A 17537-nucleotide genomic window follows, 5' to 3' on the forward strand; every position below is an offset into this window, starting at 1 on the left:
AGACTCAAAAAAACAACATCTTTGTCATGCAGCTCTTAAATTGTGACTGCCAAAACTTCGATATTCCAGCCCCCTTCTAACTTGAGAATACACCTTGCGGTAATGTGCAAATGTTTTTATTGTTGTTTTGGCAATATCCTATTCCGATGATGTCGCACACACTATCACTCAGTCTTTTCAGCAAACAGCTTCTTCATCAAGTCATTTCAGTGAATAAAGCAAATAATGTTTCTGTAGGGCCCAATGCATGCATGTGTTGTTGGTTTTTGGGCAGTTAAAATTTGAAATGGTGGCAGGTGTGTGTAGAATCCCATATATTATTATTATTTTTATTTTATTTGATGTTCATGCTCTGATTTAAAAAATAAAATAAAATCAGAAGTTACCCATAAGTAAATTTTTACTTGAGTAATGTTTTCATTAAGTATTTTCTTACTCGTACTCAAGTAAATATTTGGATGACTACGTTTTACTTTTACTTGAGTCGTATTATTCTAAGAGAATGGATGGATGTTCAAAACGTAAAACTGAAAATTAAATTAAACAAAAAAAATGCAACCTTTGTGTTTCATTCAAAAATGCCTTGGCTGGTTTTTATTTTTGATTCCAAAATATACTTTATTCATTCATTCATTTTCCGTACCGCTGATCCTCACCAGGGTCGTGGGTGTGTTGGAACCTAACCTAGCTATCTTTGAGCGAGAGGCGGGGTACAACCTGAACTGGTCGCCAGCCAATCGCAGGGCACATATAAACATACAACCATTTAGTAGTTTAAATTAAATATTTTGGAGGTATTTGATTATTGTATTTGTTTTTAACATCAACTGTAGGGAAAAAAAAACACGTTTAAACAGCAACACCGACACCTTGCTTTTTTGCATGTCAGCAAAAATATTGGAACATGTGACTGACAGCTGTGTTTTATTTCCCCGACGTGTCCTACTACATGTATTATTCAAGCAAAAAATAGCTTTGCGTTTCACCTGCTTTGACAGTTAAAGTTAAAGGTGTAACCAAGATGAAAACCATAAAGATGTCTATAGGTGGGGAAACAAGCAAAGGTGAAGCTAAAAGAATGTGGAAAATCAGTCAGAGATATTGCACAAACATGGTCATAGCGAGGTTATACATGACCGTCCGGCTGAAGAAACCGCTGGAGTACTAAGTAACAGACGTCAGACAGGTAACCAAGGAAAACAGAATCAGTTGATAGCAAAAGCACTGTTGAGACCTTAAAACACGGTGACATCAGCTAGTGACATCAGCAACAACCTCCAAAGGGTAGAAATGAAGGTGTCAAAATTTGCTGTATTTACTTTTTGAACAAAAGTACAGAGGCTACAGCAAAAGATGTAAACCACTCATGAGCAAGAAGAGGAGAAAGGCCAGGTTTAAATTTTTGGTCCGCCTCTTAACTCGCTAGCCCGCTATGTTGTGTGTGTCGTATTCTTCAAATCTGGGTTCCACAGACGGCAAGAAGTTGTATCTAATGGCTGGGGCCCGTGGTTTTGCCAGAGGGGCACAGTTTTAAATATACGCACACATGCATGCACGCACGCACGTACGCACACACACACACACACACACACACACGTACACACATTATTGTCTAAATTATTTATGGTCTTTATTAATTGTATTTACTTATAGTATTTTACTGTAGTTTGTACATTATTTCATTGGATTCTAAAGCCTGACCAGGGACTAAGACTGGAAACTAACTGGATCAAAACAATTTTCTGTGGATCACATATTCCTAGTTTGGAACGCAACACAGCGCAGAAAAGAGAATCCACATTTTAGCAACCCAGTAAATAAATACAGTAACATTCACTTTAAAAGGTAACTGTTGTGTTGTGGTAAGGTTAACTAACGTCAGCTAAAAGCATGCAGTCAACTCAAGCTGACATAAACGCCTGGTCTGACAGGCTGCTGTTACAATTTTGAAGATGAACCTAAGCCATTTACATGTTTTGTTTCCAAAGACATTAAATATGTTTGAAGATACCTGCTTAAAACATGTGCAAAGACTGAGAGCAATTTAGTACCGGTCCTGAAGTGTTGAGAAAAAGCTTTTAACCTTCTAAATTTTCTGGATTTTTTTGTGTGGTGATAAAATAGGGTTACGCTGACATCAGCAGGGAACAGCATGAGTCGGCCTGCCCCACTATACAAACAACAAGTGCCCTTATTCCATCCTATGGTCATTCAACGGAATTGCCACTTCCTTATTCATTATAACTTTATCCAGTTCTACCAGTATCATGTGAAAAAATATACATCTTCCCTGAAGTGTAATGTTGTATTTGGGTTACTCTGTCTCTGCCGTCTGCCCCCACGCGTGGCACGTTGCATGGCAGCGGCGACCCGGATTGAATCTGCCGCCCCGCGGCCTCTTGCCAGCCATACAGCGGTTTGAGTAGCCACCAGAAGTCCGTTACAACGGGGTTAGAGTCATCAGCCGCGGGGCGTGGAGGTGGGGAAAAAAAATTAATCCATGGGGAATGGTATGTGTCATGCATGGTTTAACATTCGGCGGCCACAGGAGCGTGCTTAACGGCGAAATTGCTTGTCATTATGCTGATGCTCAGAGGCTGCTTCTCTGCAGCCCGTGAGAGCGTGTACAAAGACAGTGTTCCGTGACAGAAGGTATATATTTGATTTACAGCTGAAAGTTCCGGGAAGGCGGAGTTTTCAGCAACACGCCCACAGGGTCTCGAAACTGAAACAATCTGACCCCCCTAGAACTGCCACCGGTTGTGCCTGATGATTTTTATGTGAGAAAGGTTCCTCTTGTGAGTATCGTAATGAATTTATGGCTGCTGGCTGAAGAACTTCCTGAAAGTCACTCTCTCACATGCAAGACTGATGATAAGCTGAGGAATTCCCATTATTGACGATGACCTTTACACATCCAAAGGTTAGGACTATTAAATTGAGGATGTCTGGCCAGGGAGGGGAAGAAGGGGAAGCCAGAGAGGGAGTGCTCTTAATAGCTGAGAATGTATTCCCATTTTGTGGCATTTTCTCTAGCTATATTATAAAATAAAGTGCAAAAGAACAACAATGCCAGTAACGGTGATGTATGAAGCTACCCCTTAGTGAAGATGAAGGTAGGATCGGGGACAAAACCTGGCAGTCCCATAATTTGTTTGCCAAAGATGAGGGAGAAAGAAGTGGGTAGAGGAATATGTAGACAAAGATTATTACATTCCCTTCCAGCTAAGGGGCAAAAAGTGGAAGTCATCAGCGTGAACCAGGGAGAGAGCAAGAGAGAATGTTTTTCACATTCCATCCTTACAGTGCAGCATCTACTAACAGAAGAGCTCCAGGATTTTCGGGTTCAGATAATCCTTTCAAGAAATGACAGGAGGAGATAGGACAGGTGGAAAAACAATCGATGAAGAAGACCCAACTCAGCAATCCAAGTATGAATTACAAGTTGAACAAAAGCCTGAGAAATTATGAAGGAAGGAAACTAAAGGACAACATGGAGTAATACTGTTCTGCTAATTTTCCAGAATAAAGACCACAAAGACAGTTATGGCAAGCAAACAAAACCGATTACTGGTTTGTCAGTTTGAATTCCAAATGACCTCACATCATCTGTCTCCTCACATACTGTACATTCTTCTCCAATGCAGCGTTAAACTGTCCGGGTCGACTGCAATTCTATATGAACTGACAATCTCTGCCCTAGGGAACTAAAAACTGTTAAGAGGAGGCTTTTTAATACTTCACTCGAAAGGTTTACGGAAACTTCAGGCTCAAAGAAACAGGAACAGCAATACTTGCTTAGCACCGTTTTAGTCCTGAAATTGTAATCTTTTTTAAATCAAGATTCCTGTTGGTTACATTTGTTTTCTTTTAATTGTGGAGGTTTAAATTCAGATCAAGTTTGACATTGTCATTCTTCATGCATACAGATCAAGTGTTCACACTTTAGTAGCAAGTGCTGTTTGCATTGTCAATGTTTGTACAGCTGCTGTAAGCACCACTTGTTTGTTTCTTTTCATGCTAAAGAGATTCAGAGAAACACTGTAATGGGCCCAGCTTGTACAATATCAGGAAGTGAGGCGCATTATGTAATTGCGCTTCCAATTAAATTGCTGATCGTGCTTGTCCTCATGCCTTCTTTTGAATGCTTTTCAACACTGCATTTGTTAAATACTGCTACAATACACATACTGTATGTGTATACACTAAGAACACAGGGATTATGCGTGAATGTCGTAAATTTTTTAAGAATGCCCTGTTTTTATCATGCTCAACAAAAAAGTGTCATATTACTCATCTACAGTACATGTCAAAATATTACAAAAACATCCGCAACAATTCCACACCATACAATACATGAGCACAGTTCAGGTCAAAGCAAGGTCAGTTAGTGATTTAGATATTACCCGTTTTTTAATTAGGTTTTCTTCTTGTATTCTAATTCAGTGTTACTGTTGACCTAGCACTTCAGCTGAGTAACCAAAATAAAGCATAAAGTCTGGACTATCATTCACATCCACCCATGTCTTAGGTATATGTGGAAGGACTCAGATTATAATGAGTTCAGATGTGGTCTCTTCTAACTTTTTAAGGACAATAAAGGAAGGTTGGAATTTGTTGCTTCTCTTTTCTTGTTATAGTCCTTTTTTTCTGCACCATCTTACCCTCTTGAAGATATTATTCTCCAACGACCTCCTCCAACTAGACCTTTTAATATTCCCAAAACAATTTGCATATACTTCAGTTATAATACTGCTCCAGGTGTAGCTCCTCAGTAGCCGACGGACACTAACAGTCAGCCGCCTATTTTCTAAACTTGAAAGTATTTATCCAAAAGCAAGGCTAATGGGGTGACAAGGTCATCTTTGCTGTACTTCGTCAGCCACTTTTACTATACGTACTGCATGTAATTGCAAATTGCAAATCCAATCCCAAATCCATGGACACAAAAATGGTTCTGTTCTGCGATAAAGTTGTAGTATTTTCAAGCATGTGAACACATCCGGTGGCCTGTGTGGGTTTTCTCCGCATACTCCGGTTTCCTCCCACATCCCAAAAACATGCAAGGTAGGTTAATTGAAGACTCTAAATTGCCCGTAGGTGTGAATGTGAGTGCCAATGGTTGTTTGTTTATATGTACCCTGTGATTGGCTGGAGACTATTTCAGGGTGTACCAATATCCAAGTACTGATAAATGCGCGCGTCCCTGGAGGTCGGGTTAGCATGTATTAGCTCTAGAATTGCCACAGGGTGTACCCCGCCTCCCGCCCGAAGATAGCTGGGATAGGATCCAGCAGCCTGCGACCCTAGTGAGGATAAGCGGTAATAGAAAATGGATGGATGGATGGAAATATATACACAGACATCCTAGATCCATCTTCTACCGCTTATCCGAGGTCGCGTCGTTGGGGAAGTAGCTTTAGCAGGGACGCCCAGACTTCCCTTTCCCCAGCCACTTCATCCATCTCTTCCTGGGGGATCCCGAGGCATTCCCAGGCCAGCCGAAATATGTCGTCTCTCCAGCGTGTCCTGGGTCGTCCCCGGAGTCTCCTCCTGGTGGGACGTGCCCGGAACACCTCACCAGGGAGGCATCCGGGAGGCATCCGAATCAGATGTCCCAGCCACCTCATCTGGCGCCTCTCGATGTGAAGGAGCAACGGCTCTACTCTGAGATCCTCCCGGATGACTGAGCTTCTCACCCTATCTCTAAGGGAGAGCCCGGACACCCTGCGGAGGAAACTCATTTCGGCCGCTTGTATCCGGGATATTGTTCTTTCGGTCACGACCCACAGCTCGTAACCATAGATGAGGGTAGGAATGTAGATCGACCGGTAAATCGAGAGCTTCGCCTTTCGGCTTAGCTCCTTCTTTACCACAACGGATCGATACAAAGTCCGCATCACTGCAGACGCTGCACCGATCTCCCGTTCCATTCTTCCCTCACTCGTGAACAAGACCCCAAGATACTTGAACTCCTCCACTTGGGCAGGATCTCATCCCCGACCTGGAGAGGGAACGCCACCCTTTTCCGACTGAGGACCATGGTCTCAGATTTGGAGGTGCTGATTCTCATCCCAGCCGCTTCACACTCGGCTGCAAACTGCTCCATTGAGAGTTGGAGGTCACGGCTTGATGAAGCCAACAGAACCACATCATCTGCAAAAAGCAGAGATGCAATACTGAGGTCACCAAACCGGACTCCCTCTACGCCTCGGCTGCGCCTAGAAATTCTGTCCATAAAAGTTATGAACAGAATCCGTGACAAAGGGCAGCGTTGGCAGAGTCCAACCCTCATTGGAAACGAGTCCGACTTACTGCCGGATATGCGGACCAAACTCTGACTCCGGTCGTACAGGGACCAAACAGCCCGTATCAGGGGGTTCGGTACCCCATATTCCCGAAGCACCCCCCACAGAACCACCCGAGAGACACGGTCGCACGCCTTCTCCAAGTCCACAAAACACATGTAGACTGGTTGGGAAGGCATGTCAGTGGAATTGAGGAGGTCTTCGAAGCATTCTCCCCACCGGCTCACAACGTCCCGAGTCGAGGTCAGCAGCGCCCCATCCCCACTATACACAGTGTTGATGGTGCACTGCTTTCCCCTTCTGAGACGTCGGATGGTGGACCAGAATTTCCTAGAAGCCGTCCGGAAGTCTTTCTCCATGGCCTCACCGAAGTCCTCCCATGCCCGAGTTTTTGCTTCAGCGACCACCAACGCTGCATTCTGCTTGGCCAGTCGGTACCCATCAGCTGCCTCAGGAGTCCCACAGGCCAAAAAGGCCCGATAGGACTCCTTCTTCAGCTTGATGGCATCCCTCAACATTGGTGTCCACCAACGGGTTCGGGGATTGCCGCCACCGGAAGTCTTTCTCCATGGCCTCACCAAACTCCTCCCATGCCCGGGTTTTTGCTTCAGCGACCACCAAAGCTGCATTCTGCTTGGCCAGTCGGTACCCATCAGCTGCCTCAGGAGTCCCACAGGCCAAAAAGGCCCGATAGGACTCCTTCTTCAGCTTGATGGCATCCCTCAACATTGGTGTCCACCAACGGGTTCGGGGATTGCCGCCACGACAGGCACCGACCAGCTCCGGTCGGCCGCCTCAGCAATCAAGGAACATGGTCCACTCGGACTCGATGTCCCCCGCCGAACATGTGCAAAGTTCTGTCAGAGGTGGGAGTTGAAACTCCTTCTGACAGGGGATTCTGCCAGTCGTTCCCAGCAGACCCTCACAATACGTTTGGGCCTGCCACGTCGGACCGGCATCTTCCCCCCCCATCGTAGCCAACTCACCACCAGGTGGTGATCAGTTGACAGCTCCGCCCCTCTCTTTACCCAAGATCGTTTCTGATCGTTCCTCCCAATCACGCCCTTCCAGGTCTCACTGTCATTGCCCACGTGAGCATTGAAGTCCCCCAGCAGAACGATGGAGTCCCCAGCAGGAGCACTCTCCAGCACCCCCTCCAAGGACTCCAAAAAGGGTGGGTACTCTGAACTGGTGTTTGGTGCATAGGCACAAACAACAGTCAGGACCCGTCCCCCCCACCCGAAGGCGGACGGAGGCTACCTTCTCGTCCACCGGGGTGAACCCCAACATACAGGCGCCGAGCCGGGGAGCAATAAGTATACCCACACCTGCTCGGCGCCTCTCACCGTGGGCAACTCCAGAGTGGAAGAGAGTCCAACCCCTCTCGAGAGGACTGGTACCAGAGCCCAAGCTGTGCGTGGAGGCGAGTCCGACTATATCTAGTCGGAACTTCTCGACCTCACATACCAGCTCGGGCTCCTTTCCTGCCAGAGAGGTGACATTCCACGTCCCTAGAGCCAGCTTCTGTAGCCGGGGATCCGATCGCCAAGGTCCCCGCCTTCGGCCACCGCCGAGCTTGCACTGTACCCGAACCCTATGGCCCCTCCCACAGGTGGTGAGCCCATGGGAAGGGCATATCCTAGATGTAATGTATATACGCAGTTGTTGTGACACAAAATGTAATACTTATTACTGTGTGTTTTTACACATTACAATTCTGTTGAGTGTGAGTTTTCTTATAAAACAAAAACTTATAAAAACACTTGTTTTTGGGGGGGCTTTAACTGATAATTTATTTTCCATACATTTCAATGAGGAAACATGGTTTGAGATACAAGTGTTTAGAGATACGAGTAGTTACCTGAAATATGCATTTAATTTGTTCCGTGACAATGCTCTTATGTAATGTAATATTTGCCATTCCCCCTCACCACCCAAAAAAATAAAACCTTTGTAATGTGTATTCTAATGAAGAAATATAGCACTCCATAATATTATACTTTATAAAAACATACAGTAATGACATAATTAAACAGAATAAAAACAAATCAATGATTATTTTTGTCACATTCCATCAATTAAATGGCCATTGTGCTACTCTTTCTGGTGTGCCCCTCTTGGCCACCTGGGGGTAGTATAAGACAGACAGATACTGTTCATTGAGGCGTTATTATGAATCCCACTTGGAGTTCAAGACAGTCCTGCCTGGATGCAGCAGCCAATCATATTGCAGCAGGGTGTGGCCTGCCTACAACTAATGAGATTCATTATATCACTTTTATATATGACTATATATAAAATATACTTTTATATATGAATATATGACTGTGAGTACTGTTATACTGTATTATATACTGTATCGGTCTACGTGTTGCTGTACATTTTGTGTTCAATCTGTTGCTTAAAGGGTTAAAGCACATCATAGATGCTATTTGCGTTAGCATTAATCAAGTCGACATGTTTTCAATTCACAGTGTGTAATTCTTGGTTTTATGTTTGGTTTGACAGTAAACTTCAACTGGGAGTGGCATTAAACAGCTTGACGCCTCTTTTTTTTGTTTTGGACCATTTGTTCACTATTTGCCAAACTGCAGCTTAACATTGTGTTGCGTTGAGTTCACTGCTACTATACTATACAGCCCGTGTATCTCAAGTCTGCCCGTGCAAGTCAGAGCAAATGAAAATGTTTGAACGACTGCTCATATCTCGGAATAACTCATGTCGAGTCACTCTTATCTCAAGGCACCACTATAGCATAGCGTCACTTTCTGCCGTAAGTGGTAAGGCCAATAGTTTAGGATTTTTAAGAATTCTGGCGTAGCCAGAAGCCCTTGGTCACACTCGGATAGATTTCTCTAATGTCTCAATATATCGTATTGTTATCTTCACAGTAGTATTGATATCCCAAGATGTCCTAGTATGTACAGTATAGTTGTGTACAGTCTAAGTTTTTAATGTGATGTAAAACTTGGTACATTCTATCAACACTGGGTTTCTTAGCGAAGAATGAAAACTTGTTTTATCGTGTCATGTTTCTCTGTAACTTGCTTCTTCTTTCATTTTGAGTCGCGAAAGGGCGTGCTCACGACACCACCAAAAATGTACCCAATGTTGTTACCTTATTTTAACAAACAAAATACTCATAACCTTGGATACTGACTGTAATATCTCAAGGTGATATTATCAGTAAATCCTGGGAATGCTTTTGACTCATGAAATCTTATTTATTTGTATTCTGAAGCTATCGTTTTTCTGGACTGGCTGTCAATGATGCACACATGAAGCTGTTGTTGAAGCTGTTCACTGCAGTTACAGATTATGTCAATCAGCGTTAACCCATTCCCATGAAAATCAATGTCAAGGACCAGAGAAGAGACCTTTTTACAATTCTGATGATGCTGAGGTATTTATTCATCATTTATTATTGGAAAAACTAAGATCCAAGACGGTGGACATTACCGTTACTTATAGAACACAGGTGATTGGCCTGAGCTCTGCTGAACACTCTTGTACTTGTCAAGCTCATTGTTTCACCTTCACTTGACTGCTGTGTTTGTTTGGACACTTAAAATTTGTGTTTTTTTGTTGGTTACATTCGGTTCCTCCAGCTGGGATTGGCTCCAATATATCCGTGACCCTAATGAGGACAAGCTGTACAGAACATGGCAGATGGATGGACATTTGGTTTCTTTTTTGACTATAATGATATTGGATCTTTTCTTAACAGGTCATCATATTTTTTTCAGTCCTGATGATGGTAATGCTCAATGCAACAACTTTCATACAGTGAGTTGAGTCTTAGTTGACTGAAGGATGCATTCTATTTGTACTTTTAGCATCTGAGTCCACTGTCTAAAAGTCCACACCAGTGGGAAAATAACATGGTCTGATATTGAAAGCCATCTGTTGTACGGCATTACATCATATAATGAATAGGTTTCAAATGATCTTTAGTCCATTCCCCTTGTATTTTTCCCACAGTCTCGTTGACAGACAACTTTGTGCCCTTTTCAATTACGCTGTCTCCTATATCAAAAGAAGTCAGTGTAAGTTAATATTCAAATGTTAATGAATCTTTGTTGAAATTCTTGAAATCGAATCAACAGCCGAGTGATGTGACAAGTCTGAAGAAAACATTGTACACCCCAATTCATTAAAAAAGTATAGAAACGATTCTTAAGATCAACTCAGAAAAGAAACACACTGACTGTTTCCAGGGCATTCTTCAAATGGCTCCCTGGATACCAATTGAGGGATGTTCCTATCATTCAGTTTTTTTTTTTTTTTAATTTCCAGAACATTTCAGGCTTTGTGACTTTTTTTATTCTTTGCCACATCCATTCAGCTACACAGCAACACATCAAGACATTTGAATTTGACTGCCCACAATTTCTCTTGTAATCATTGTATGAGCATTCAACATTAAGCATGTATATATGCACATAAAGAGAGATGGTGATGCTTTTTTATTTTACTTGTCTTGGGATTGAAAAGAACAATTATCTTTGCATTTTACTATACTGTGTACAGATTTATATTCATTGTGCTATTTACTCTGTGTTAATCCATCACATTTCTGTTGCAACAATTAGCTGCTCAAGAAAGTTAAAAAAAAAAATCATCTCAAAGGTGTAGGCTAAATACACAAGAGAGCGAAATTATAATAGAGCACATTTTTTTCCTTCTCTCTATCTTTGTTCAAATTAACCTGTCTGTTTTATCACACCCACTTATTATTTCATTTTAGATGTATTCTTCTCACTTAAAATATTGTTGCAGGTCCACTTCAGCTTCAATGAAGAAAAAAAAAACTGTTTTTCAATCCAACTGGAGTGGTCTTCAGCACTATTCAGCACCAGTCCCTTTTGAATTGGAGAGGATCTTTCTACAATTCTGTGGGAAAGAGACAGACACCATTTACAAAGCTATTTTATAAGGGTTTGTTAGAGAGCTTCCCTTTTTCTTTTATTTATATGCTTTCTCTTTCTTTCGTTCCAGTTCTCTTTATGCTGCTAGTGCATTCAGTACAGCCTTTTATAGGGTCCAACACTTGCCTTCTCCCAGGTTCCCTCAAAAAGGGGGCCACCCTTCTCTCGTCCTTTTCTTAGTCAATGATCTACTTTTACTCTCAACTTCTCTGAGTCTGATGGGTCTAATGAAAATTCTTTGAAGCAGAATAAGAAGGAGCAGAATAAGGTATAGAATAGATCTGTAAATAAAGGTAACGGTTATTACTGGGCAAAACATGTTTTAATTCTATTTTGTGTCTTGTATGAGGTTCTGTCTAAACAAATACTATGGCTATATTTACAATAACATTAATACACTAACGAACATTGACTGTGCTTTATGTTTATGTTATCAGATTCAGACATGACTCATGGTACAAAATAATCCAATGGGCAAGCAATCATGTAAAGATGTTGGGGGGACAATATCACTAATATGCGGAATAAAGTAATTGACTAATATCAGGCCGGCACGGTGGCCGACTGGTTAGAGCGTCAGCCTCACAGTTCTGAGGGCCTGGGTTCAATCCCCGGTCCCGCCTGTGTGGAGTTTGCATGTTCTCCCCGTGCCTGCGTGGGTTTTCTCCGGGCACTCCGGTTTCCTCCCACATCCCAAAAACATGCATTAATTGGAGACTCTAAATTGCCCGTAAGTGTGAATGTGAGTGCGAATGGTTGTTTGTTTCTATGTGCCCTGTGATTGGCTGGCAACCAGTTCAACATGTACCCTGCCTCCTGCCCGATGACAGCTGGGATAGGCTCCAGCACGCCCAGTGAGTAGAAGCGGCTCAGAAGATGGATGGACGAATATCAGTTTTTCCATTTTAAATATACCACTGCAGAAATAGATATTTGTATATTAATGCCACCCAGAAGGCTCAAAAGAACAGTTGGTATTTTTTTCTGTTTTTTTTTTTTTTTTTTTAACTACAAATCATTCTTGTGGGTTGAGCTATTCCAACTTTAATGAAAATATCTCCCCCCCCCCCCCCCATCATTCTCATGGGTTGAGCTATTCAAACTTTAATGAAAATATTTTCTCCCCCCCCCCCACACACACACACACACTCTTTGCCATGGGCTAACAAAGTTGAATCTCACAGCAGAGAAAGCTATTTCAAGAATTCAGACACAGGCCTTCTGAGATTTTCTGTTTTTCTTTTTTTTGTGTCCTTATCTCTCTTTTTTTTTTTTTTTTTTTACTACACTGCCATAACATTCTTTGCATTTAGCTAATTTCAGGTGGCCTTAAGTAATGAGAAAGGAAAGTATTCATCTTAATATAGCGGAAGATTTTGGATACCAGGAAACACATTTAGTTTTACCAGTTACATTTGCTGATATTACAGTTTTTCCAGAACCTTAAGTGAGCAACAATAGAATTTTTATATGATATGATATGCTCTCAATTAGTAATGTTATTTAACACTCAATAACAGTCACCACTGTGATACATGGTGGTCTTATGTATGTCAAAAATTGGAAAAATCCAAAGCACTACATCAATCATGGCCTGGATTTCCACTTTATGTGGTCAACTAGTAATTTGGTGTTGATGCTTCTTGCCACCCACCCCCAATCAGTGGTTTGATAATAAAGATCAGCTAGTAGTCTTACGTGCAACTGAAAATGGTGTACAGTAATCCCCTGCTATTTTGCAGTCCTGTTACTGTATATTGTGGATTTCTCTGTTCAACATATATAATTATCGATTGTGGGTGATCATCGGATTCTCTGTCACCTCCCCTCGCCACAATGCTTTTTTTCACATAATGTGCTGCATTTGTATAGCCTTAAAATATCTATACCTCATTGCAACTTTATCTCTAAGCTCTTTGGGCAGTTTCTTCAAATTCAATGCTTGGTATTTGCTATAACATGCTTTGTCAGATGTGACAGCTTTCTGGCCCCCGTATGACCACAAGTGAAACCGGCTCTTTACCCTTTGCAGTTTGCCTACCACCCCCATGTTGGTGTGGTTGATGCTTTTTGCTGATGGATCACTTACACCAGGATGGTAATTGAGGTACTGTGGGAGTAATGTTCTTTGACTTCTCCAGTGCCTTCAATGCTATCCAGTCTTTTCTGTTGGGTGAGAAGCTGCTTCGGAAGGGTGTCTAATCATCCAGCTTCTCCTGGATCACAGACCATTTATCGAACAGGCCCCAGTTTGTGGACTTGGGTAGCACTCTGCCAGATGTTGGGTCACTGATGTTGGAACACCACAAGGGATTGTCCGTCCGTCCGTCCGTACTGCTTGTCCTCACTCGGGTCACGGATGTACTGAAGCCTATACCAGCTGATTCTGGCCAAAAGGCGAGGTAAACCCTGGACTGGTTGCCAGCCCGTAACACTTACAATACAACTATATTTTACTTGGTGTGGCAAATTTTGAGAGGAAGCATGTCTATGTAGACAGTTGGAAAGACTTGAATATAGTTGCCTTGGAAGCCTACATTGGCTTGCTCATTGTGGCAGAGTAGACAATACCTCCCCGTTACTGGAGTACACTGTAACAAAGGGAGGGGTGGACAACCTGGACAAGATCACAGCTATATACAGCTGTCGACACATGGCTACTCGTTGGCCCCTTGTCATCTTTGATGTGAGTCCATTCAGTGCGTGTGTGATATGCAGACATAGTAATGCGCTACATTTACTCCGTTACATTTACTCAAGTAACCCATCCATCCATTTTCTGTACCGCTTATCATTGCTAGGGTCACAGGAAATGCTGGAGCCTATCTCAGCTATCTTCGGGTGAGAGGCGAGGTACACCCAGAACTGGTCGCCAGCCAATCACATGGCACATATAAACAAACAACCATTCGCACTCACATTCACACCTACGGACAATTTCGAGTCTTCAATTTACCTACCTTGCATGTTTTTGGGATGTGGGAGGAAACCGGAGTACCTGGAGAAGACCCACACAGGCACGGGGAGAACATGCGAACTTCAGACAGGAGAAGCCGAATTTGAACCCAGGTCCTCAGAACTGTGAGGCAGATGTGCTAACCAGTTTTCCACCGTGCCGCTACTCAGGTAACATTTTGGATAAACTTGTCAGAGTAGTTTGAATGTACCGTACATTTTACTTTTACTTGAGTATTTATGTTAAGAATCGATACTTTCACTCTGTTACAATGATCGACATGCTGCTCACCACTTTTATTTATCCAATATTGAGTGCGCAATCTTATTTTAGACTTCATCTTTGACGCCAATCCAACGTGATCACTAGTGTCATTTGACTCCAATTCACCAATCAAAGTGACTCGTTATAGGAAGAAAAACAGCAGCACGTGTTTACCTTACAGAGTCTGAAAAACAACAGCTTTAGGATACAGTGTAGTCTTGCGTCTGCCCAGATGTGGATATTTCAACCCACTTGTAACTTGAGAAAACACCTTGCGGTAAGTTGCAGATGTTTCTATTGTTGCATTGCTAGTTCATATGGCAACATTAACCCTATTTTATGGTCATAAATAACTGTAAAACATGCTTCTTGGGGATATGTGCCATGCTGTAATCTTAATCTCTCTCTCTCTCTCTCTCCCTCCCTCTCTCACACACGGTCACAAACACACACACACACACACACACACACACACGGTATCATTCATGATTTCTGTAGGGGCCAATGCATGAGTTGTTGGTTTTTGGGGAGTTAAAAATTTAAATGGACTCCCATATAATAATAATATTATTATTATTATTTTTTTTTTTTTTTTTCTAATGTTCATGCTCTGATTTTGTTTTTTAGTACTTTCTTACTCTGACTCAAGTGATATTTGGATGATAACTTTAACTTCAACTTTAAACCACACCCAGTAGGCCTGCTTTCTATTTTTTTACTTATTTTGTTGTTTTCACTAGGATTTTCTGTGTTAAATTATAAAGCACACTTACAATGTCCACAGTCGCACAAAGTGCTGCATGGTTATAAAAAAAGCCTGTATATATAACATATACATACCATTCTTATACATATGAAAGTAGTACTATCAAGACGAATATAAATAGCATACCGCAATAAAACACTTCAAAATAAATGAAATAAAACCATATTCAAAAATAAAAACAACATCAAATAAAAACTTAAATTAAAATGTCAATGGCAGTTTTGCACAAGGCCACTTGAATATTGACTATGGAAGAAATATGAGGGAGGCTTGTTGACTGTTTAGCCATTATTTTGTGAAAAATAATCATCAACTTGCCTACGCTAATGCTGTTTCTATCTTGGTTAACAGTTCAACAGCTGTAAACAAGTAAATTAATAAATACACTTTCCAGGTATGCCAGCATTCTTCCCTCACAATTTTCCAAGCTTGGTCCTTTCTTGCTCGGTCCCGGTACTGATAACATTGTGTCAAACAGCTCAGGGTGCCCACAGAAAGCAACAATCACCTCCTTCATTTTCCTCTACTCAACAACTACAGGACGCTCTGTGTGACGTCACCACATGAATATCGCTTGTACTGCGTTCACACCAGATGCGTTTTGGGCGTTCACGGGGTGTCATTACAGAGAACGACAATGCAGTTCACGCGAACGGACACAAATTTGTCCCAGGCGGTGCGTATGAAACGTTTGATGTGGCGCAATTAGCCAATCAATCAGCATCGAAAATTTACTACTTCACACACAGCGTCCTGTACAGTTGTTGAGTAGAGGAAAAGGGAGAAGAACATCATCATTGCTGCGTGTGGACACCCAGAGTTGTACAATACAGCCTGTTACAACTACCGGGACAGAAACAAAACGGAGCAGGCTTGGAAAATGGTTAGCGAGGAAGTTGGTGTACCTGGTAAGTCTATTGATTTACTTCTTTACAGCTGTCAAACTGGTGAACCAAGATAGCAATAGTTAGCCAAAGTTTAAGCACAACGACTGGCCACGTTTAACTATTGATGTTTATATATACAGTACATGAATTTCTGTCAAGATGTACTTGAGAGAGAGGAAGAAGGAGCAAGAAAAGAGAAGTGGCTCATCAGCAGGAACAGGCAAGAGGCGGAAGTACTCTACGGTCCTCTCTTTTCTCGTCCCCTTTGTGTCCACAAGAGAGACGAGTGGGAACATGGGGCGGGGGGTTGAAGAAGAGAGGGGACTGCAGAGTACAGCGGTGCTCGTGCTGATGGAATGGCACGAGAAGATGAAGAAGCAGGGCCATCAGGAGGAGGTAGTCACTCACACTGCCTCTACTTATTTCCATGTCCTTCTCACATACACTCTTTATTTATTTATATTTACAGAAGAACCCCATCCAACAGATGAGCTGGAGGATGAGTATGGTCAGGGTGGAGATCAGGAAGCTGCTGCTGCCGCCGCCGCCCCTGCTGCAAGATTGCCTGGGGGTATGTAAACAAAATATTGATTGAATTTTATAGGGTACAAGTACACTACCTGAAAATGCAATTATGGTATGCTTTTCACCATGGCTAGGACTGTATTCAATATTTTTTATTTTCGGTTCATTTCTTTTTTGTGTGGGTGTGGCACTTTATAAAATAGGCATCCCCCAATTGTAACTCATTCACTGGCAGCCTTCCCAGTTAACATGGATATTTGACTTCTAAAGCCGTCAATGGCAGTGAATGTGTATAATTTTTTGTATATGACAGATGATGGTTTGCCAGTATTCAGCATGGTGGAAAGCACTGTAGAGTCAGGTATTTACCTGTTCAGTCTATCGTAGGCAGGTGGTGCACTGGGACTGTGTCACAGGGGGGCAGAAATAGGTACCGGAGCCACCGTAGAGAAGTGGTCACAGTACGGTTAATAAGAAGGGAATGCAACAGTTGTCATGGCCCTGTGTTTCAAGTTGTTTTTCTTTGTGTTGCAGTGTCTGGGTGGGCGTGGACATCGGTGACGCACCTGTCATGCATTGTAATCATCAGCCTTTTTAAGTGGCACCGTGACAGTGTGTGGGCGTCGGAATATTCACTCGTTTTTGTCCCGTGTTTGCCGCCGTTCTGACCGCTGTCCAAATTTAGGCTCACTCCGATTATACCACACGGACCGTTTGTCGTGTCTCCCTGCGTTATCTGTTTTTGATTCTCTCTTGTTGTAAGTTCCTTTTAGTTTCGCCATCACATGCTCGGCCATTCAATTAAAATTGTTCGGACCTCTAACCTGGAGTCTGTTCTTTGGGATCTGCCCTTACGGCATTGCCGATCGTGAAACCACAGAATTGTAACATGCAATAATGTCA

This window comes from Phycodurus eques, chromosome 9, assembly GCF_024500275.1.
Source record: "Phycodurus eques isolate BA_2022a chromosome 9, UOR_Pequ_1.1, whole genome shotgun sequence".
Classification (NCBI taxonomy): domain Eukaryota; kingdom Metazoa; phylum Chordata; class Actinopteri; order Syngnathiformes; family Syngnathidae; genus Phycodurus; species Phycodurus eques.